Source organism: Passer montanus, unplaced genomic scaffold, assembly GCF_014805655.1.
Source record: "Passer montanus isolate IOZ18808 unplaced genomic scaffold, ASM1480565v1 scaffold66, whole genome shotgun sequence".
Lineage (NCBI taxonomy): Eukaryota > Metazoa > Chordata > Aves > Passeriformes > Passeridae > Passer > Passer montanus.
The window spans coordinates 2,343,774-2,350,684 of record NW_024371704.1 but is presented as its reverse complement, the minus strand read 5'-3'; positions in this window follow the sequence as shown (position 1 = coordinate 2,350,684).

Below are 6,911 nucleotides of genomic sequence, written 5' to 3'. Positions count from 1 at the left end.
TGTAGGCCTGAGGGTAACTGTCTCTGGCTGGCTTAGGGAGCCCTGTGGGATTTTGGGCCCCTTACCGGTGGCCCTGTGGTGTTTTAAGTCCCTGTGGGGTTTGGTTCAGTTGGCTGCACGGAGCTGGGAGTCCCTGTGGGACTGGGGGCCCCTCACACCAGCCTGGAGTGGATGGGCTCCACGCGGGTTTGGTGTGAGCTGGTGCTGACAGAGGGGCAGCCCAAGGAGAATGTGCTGAGTGCTGCAGCCCCTGCAGGATCTCCCCACTTGGGGTGGGACCCAGCCTGCATGGGGGACAGTGGCATTTTCTGGCTGTACCTTGCTGAGCTTCTGCATCTCACCTGTGCTGAGCTACATCTTCCTCATAAAGAGGTTAGGTCTCCATAGCTCATAGACCTGAGCAGTGCTTTTCCTCCCAAGTGCAACATAACTGTGCTGCCATGCTGCTGGGGATCTCCTTGCTGTCATTGTGGGGCAGTGTGCCCCTGTGCAGCCAACTTTGTGCTGCCAGGTAGCATTCATTGGGCTCACATGTCCCTGTGTGCTGTGTTCCTCAACCCAGACCTTGCTGCTTGGTGTAACACTGTGCTCAGCTCCCTTCTGACCCCATGGACCTGAGATGAGTTGTGATGTCCCTGCTTGAGGTGTGGCTTGCTGAAGTGTGTGACAGGTGCAGCTTTGGGGCTCCCCAGCACTTCTGGCACTGCAGGATTGCTTGTGTGTCTGTTGGGGAAGCACAGGGGGATATGGCTGAGCGTGAAGCTCTTGCTGATTTGTCAAAGTCTTAAGTGCAGTGATGCTGCCCCTTGTTGGAGCTGAATCCATCTGGGTGGGTTTAGGGGAAACTGCTGCTCTAAGAATTTACACACTGGTGACTATAAACACCCTGAGAATCCATTAGGCTGCTGCCCTCATGTCTGTAACAGTTGAATAATTATATAAGAGTTTTCTGTCCATATGTCCATTTTTTATTACAATCAATAAAATTAGACTTCAAAGAAAAAAAGTAAATTATTTCACGATATGGCAAGAAACAAGCATAAAAGAGGGAATTACAATTATGTTTGCTTTCAGTTCTTTTTCACTCAGCTGTTGCTTGTATAGTGAATTTCAATCACGTAAACATTGCCTTGCATTCAAGGCAGGGAGATGGACTGCAGTTTTAGTATTCAGGGAGGTGCCCCTAGCATCAGCAAAAAATAATGTGGAGTCTTCTGCTTAAGGCCAGATTCACAGCCTTATCTTATGGTCTTCCATCTGCAGGTCAAAGCAGTATTCACTGCCCTCCTTCCCTCAGGCACAGCTCAGTATTAACTTCCAGCATAAAGCACAGCATTTCAGCTTCAGAATCTTTCTTTGATTCCTCCCATTAGTTTTTTTTCTCCTGATCACTTAAAGACAAAGATGGTTCTCCCAAATCATCCTGCCAAGGAGTTATGTTTCAGTATATTATTTTCTAATTGATCATGGTCACTTTGGCTGCCCAGGATGAACCCAGAAATCCAGGCTGCAGCTGTTCACTCAGAGCCCCAGTAAGAGATTAATGATTCATCCTTAACCTGCCCATGTAGAACGGGGAATGAAAGAAGGAAGGGATCTTGAGAGGAAAGCTGCTCCTGTGTTCTTGCAATCCCAGTCACTTTGGGCTGTTTGGTGGGCCTGTTTGTTTGCTATGTCTGAAAAGGGTCATGCTGCACTCTTAAAAAAAAAAAAAAAAAGCTATTAAAGCAGATCTGTTCAGAACACATCTAGAGAGGAACTGTGTGTGGATGTAGCTATGAGAGCACAGGGAAAATGGTGAGAAAGCAATCTCTAGTAGCCTTCCTGGCAGTCCTGTCACAGTTAGCCCCAGAAAATCTGTCTCTGAAATGACTTGCAATCAGTGGTTGAATAGATGTCCCCAAATCTTTCTACCTGTGACAAAACTAAAGGATGTAATGCTTTCTGCTCCACAACATTGTCCAAAAGACAAATCCTTACTAAATTTTAGCAGCACAAGAATCCTGGCTGTTGGTGATCCCAACTGTAGCATATCTGTGGATCATGTGAATGAAATGGATTTTCACAGTCCTCCTTGATGAAAACCTCAGCATGCCTGGGTGTCTGCTCGCTCCTCATCCCAGTGAGGACATGAAACCAAAATCTCTGACAGATGTTACAGCTGCTTGCATACTACATGGCATCCTGCCTGAGGGCATACTGAAACGTCTTCCTGAGAGGAGCTGTCTCCTGCTGGAGCCTGTCCTTCACTGCCTGCAGGCATCCATCACTTGTGTAAACTCCACTGCAGTGAATCTCCGTGCAGCAGGTGCCCAGTGTGGGCAGCGTGGATGCAGACTTGCAAGTGGCCTTTCCAAAATGTTGCTTTGCCATCTGCCCCGCCTCCACAGCCTCCTCTCAGGGTCAGAGCGACCTCACACAGCAGGCTGCACGCTGTGAGCCAGATGGGCTTGGCATGGTAACCCCAGAGTAGTGAATGTGAGGGTTGCTTGCTCTGCTTTGCAGTTGCATGCTATATGTGAGGGAGTGCAGTGAGCAAGGGTAGAGTGTCCTTTGTAGCCTTGTCAGCTAGAAAAAGGAATTTGAGAGGCTGTGTGCTCCACAGAGCATGGTCATCCTCAAGGAGTGTGAGAATGTCCTGGAAAAATGTACTGGCAAAGTACTTGGGCGGTGGGAGGGGTTTCATCTGCTGAAAAATTGCCCAAGGGATGTCTCGGCAGAATGCCACATCACAGAACTACTGCAAGACAAGATTTTTGTGGACATTTAAGAGATTTTGGCATTTATCTCCCCATCTCTGCTTTGTTTGTTTCTTTTTGGTGTTGGCTTCTTTGCGTTTCTCTTTCAGACAGCACAGAGTAAAAGTGAGAAGCTTCCCAGCTGTATTCATTAGCTTCTCTTACATGTTATTTATTCAGCAGCAACATAGCTGAAGATACTATATACCTAAGATTGATGTCCAAAGTGTCCTAGGACATATAACAGATCAAAATCAAAGATGCCCTTTTCTTCATTTTAAATAACAATTTTGAATATCAGATGTTGTTTCTGCCACGGCGCTATGTATAAACTAGAGATAACTCTAGAAACTTTGCTATTCTTTAATATTAGAGCCACAGCCCCCTATGTTTGAGCACAGTAAAAATGCAAACTTACATCAAGAAATTGAAGATCTTAATGCCATTCTGAAGCTAGTAGCTTGGATTTGGAAGGTGAGGCAAGTGTTATATCTTAGCATTATAAGTGGAATTTTTTTCCTTTTAGAGGGATATCCAGGAGAAGGGAAAAGCATTTTATTTTACTGTATTTTTTTCCATTTTATGGATGGCATTGATTGTTTATCTTTTAGCAGCTTGTACGAAGAGATCAAAGGCTAAGTATTGGTCACAGAGTTTGACCTGTTCTAGTTGATTCATTGATAGTATTTCTGGGGAGCAGAGCTTACCTGTATCCTGCCTGCTTTTATTGTGGCCAGGTTATTAAGCCAAGCATTTGGTACAGAGAATTCTGACTCCATGCACAAACACAGTGGGAGGCTTTGAGCTGGTGGGTTCCATTTAGAGCTGTAGTAGGTAGTGAAAACTGCTCACAAGGCAAAAGAAAAAAAAATAAAAGTAGGAAGGGGAAAGAGCACAAAACTAGGAATGCAGTTAGATGTGTCTGTGGCTTACCTGCATCTCACATACTGTCTTATGTCCTGATCTCATCTCAAACAAGACAGCAAAACTAGAAGCAAGACGTACAAGTCATAGGACTAATAAGGCCAAAGAGGAGATCATCAGCTGTGTGGAATGACTGAGGTGCAAGGACTAAGCAGCTAGGCCAGGACTATCCAGGCTGGAACAGAGGTGTCTGGAAAGGGCTGCAGTGGGTGTCTGTAAAGCCTTGAACAGTGTCATGGGAACAATGACTGGCTCTCAAAGCTAGCAGACATCAACTGCAGCAGCTCTCAGAGGTGCCGGTTATCCATGGAGCTACGCTGTTGCAGGTTGGCAAGTACAGAGACACGGATACAGCTGGGCTTGTGCACGGAGGGGCTGAGCCTCCCTCCCTCTCCTGGAGAGTTTGGCGGCTGTGTGTGTGTGTTCCCTAGCACGCTGCCCGAGCATCCAACATAGCCTGGCCTCTGGGCTGCTGGGCCTGGTGCCATGTGTTTCCATTTTGCTTTATGGCATGTGAACCTGGGCAGAGCAGCTAGCAGCCGAGCAGCTCTGTAGCAACCTGTCTGCGTGGCGGCAGCAGCAGCATCCCACTTAAACTACAAACGCATCCTTGATCGGAGTGTGGTGGCTCTACCCGATCTTTCAGCGCTCTGCCACTAGATGCCTCTGTCCCACAAGGAAGGAGCCGGAGGAGCTGTCTGTGCCTGTGCCCTCAGCTGGCACACCGGGAAGGCATCCGTGCCCTGCTCAGTGTGGGACGGGAGGGGGTTAATTGCTGTGTAAGGAGTGGTGGTTCTGCACGTAGCAATCCTCTGTGACATTTTATAATTTTCTCCTCCTTGTGGACCACAATATATCAATATTCCTCAAAGCAGTGGGAATCCATCCTATTTTAGCAAATGAGAGATGTGGAGAGCAGACCTGACTGAGAAGAGGTGATCAGTAAGGTCTATGTATGGTCAGGAGCAAAGAAAACCAGTCAGGAAACTGCTAAAAACTGGACAAAGAACTTTGTTTTGGAGATGAGGTAATTTGAACGACAGTAGGGATTGTTGAGACTTTGATAGAATTTGATCCCTGGGTAGGACTGACATCAAGTCAGATTTCATTTGATTTGCTATAATGACTAATGCAGTTCTGTGCAGGACACTTTCATACTGAAACCTCTCTTTAAAGTTCAGGAAGAGGGTTGGATGTGATTGCCAGTGAGTGGATATGACTGATTGCTCAGCCTGGCTCTGTGTTTGACATCTGTCTGAACCTCCATTCACCTTTGCATATGTATAGGATGAGCTGTGGTAAATATGACTGCTGACTTGTTTGCTTAGCTGTGTGAACAGTTTGGGGTGGCAGTGACCAGGGTCTCTGTGACACTGAGCAGTGCAGTTAGGCTTTACAGGTGCTCTAAGGACTCTGAGGGGCATTGACAGGACCTTATTTTTCATTTAGTACCTTTTATCCCTTCCTTAAAATGGAACCTGCTGTTCCTCAGAGTGCACAATTATTTTTTGTGGAAAACTATTGAGTGTCATGTTTTTAAAGGACCTTCAATCCCAAGTGTCTATACTATGAACAATGGGACACCCAGGCAGCACTGCAAAGTCTGTCCTGATCCAGCAATGATTTGGCACCTGTTCCAGTATCTTAATATTTATTATCCACATTCACCTTTATGGTAATAGTTTTATCTAGATTTGTCTTGGTCAGTAAATATGTACCATTAGGTCCTAGGTTTGCCATTCTGGTAGGTTTGAGGTGTCTGCTAATTCTCAGAGATCCTGTAAGGCAATTCTCAGAAGATCACTCCTCCAGGAGTTTCCATCAAGTTTGCTCACCTTGGTTCCTGTCCCTTGCTCCTGCTAGGCTTTGTCTGACTGTTCTGTTTCTGTGGCCCTTCCCATCACTGGAGAGACAATTGGTTGATGGCTCTGAGGAGGAACTTATTCAGAGTTTCTCATCTCCTTCAGGGAAATTACAAAATCACAGAATAAGCTGAGTTGGAAGAGATCCATTGAGTCCCACTCCCCAAGAGCCACACCATGTGCTCGAGGGTATTGTCCAAACAGTTCTTCAGCTCTGTCAGGCTTGGTGCCCTAACCAGAATTTTCAGCCTTTAGGTCCCAAAGGGAATGCAGCTGGTGAGGAAGCAGAGATTTGCATTCTGATGCAAAGCCAGTCACAGCAGGGAATCCACAGTCTCTGCTTCTCAGAGATTGGCTGTGGTAAAATCTGTGGCTCAATTTCAGCCCAAAGTGTTTTCTTGCAACTAGAGTCCTAGAAGTCTTCCTGTTACAGCTCTCCTTCCAACCACTCTCCCCTCCTGCAGGTAGCCAGTGAGTCACACACCTACAAGGCACATGTATGCATTCATTAGCGTCATCTAGCACAGCTCCTGTGTTGCTAATAGCTGTAATTAACAGTGTCAGTGCTCAGAAGCCCTGTGACATCTAAATAAACTACTTTAAATCCTGCCCCCATAAATGTGTGATGCCATGTAATCAGTCCAATTTCTTACAGCCTCCCGTCTCTTGTGGAATAGGGGCTGTAAACTTATGCTGAACTCTCCCATGGTTCAGATGTTCAGAACAGCTCTTTGCAAAGACTTTGGGTGTCTGCAATGCCCCAGAGGCAGTTGGTTGCTTCTTGGAGTGAAGCTGGGTTTGGAGTTACCTCGAATGCAGAGGATGGATCAGACTCTCCTTTCTGACACAGCTTTAATTGTGTTGACAGTTTTATGACTGAGCAGGGACTGGAGAGTTAATAGTTATTAACATAAGGAAGCTGAAGTGGTGGTAAAGACCCTTTGGAGCTCGTGGGTAACTCAACAGGCAGGTGTGGTGAAGATCCTTTTCTTCAGCTGTGGTGCTGGCTTTGGTGCTGCTGTGTGCTCTTTAGGCACAGCACAAAAAGAAAATGGATCACCAGGGCTTTTCTCAGATGACCCTCAGAGAGCTCTGCTGAGACCAGACTTCACTGACCCTGTCAAAAGAACTGCCCTGACTAAAACATTGCAGAAAAGCAGGCTTGGATATGCACCTGAGAATATTATTTCATACATCAGATGTGTCCCTAACTGCACAGGATTATTTTTTCTCTTAAAAAAGCCAGCTGCTGTGCAGAGGCTTTTGAAAGGAGGGCTCATCCCACCTGGCACAGGGCCAGCACAGCTGCCTGTCACTCAGCCACAAGCCACGCTGGCCCTGCCAGGACACAGCACCGCTCTTTCTTCTCGGGGAAGTGACATGTCTT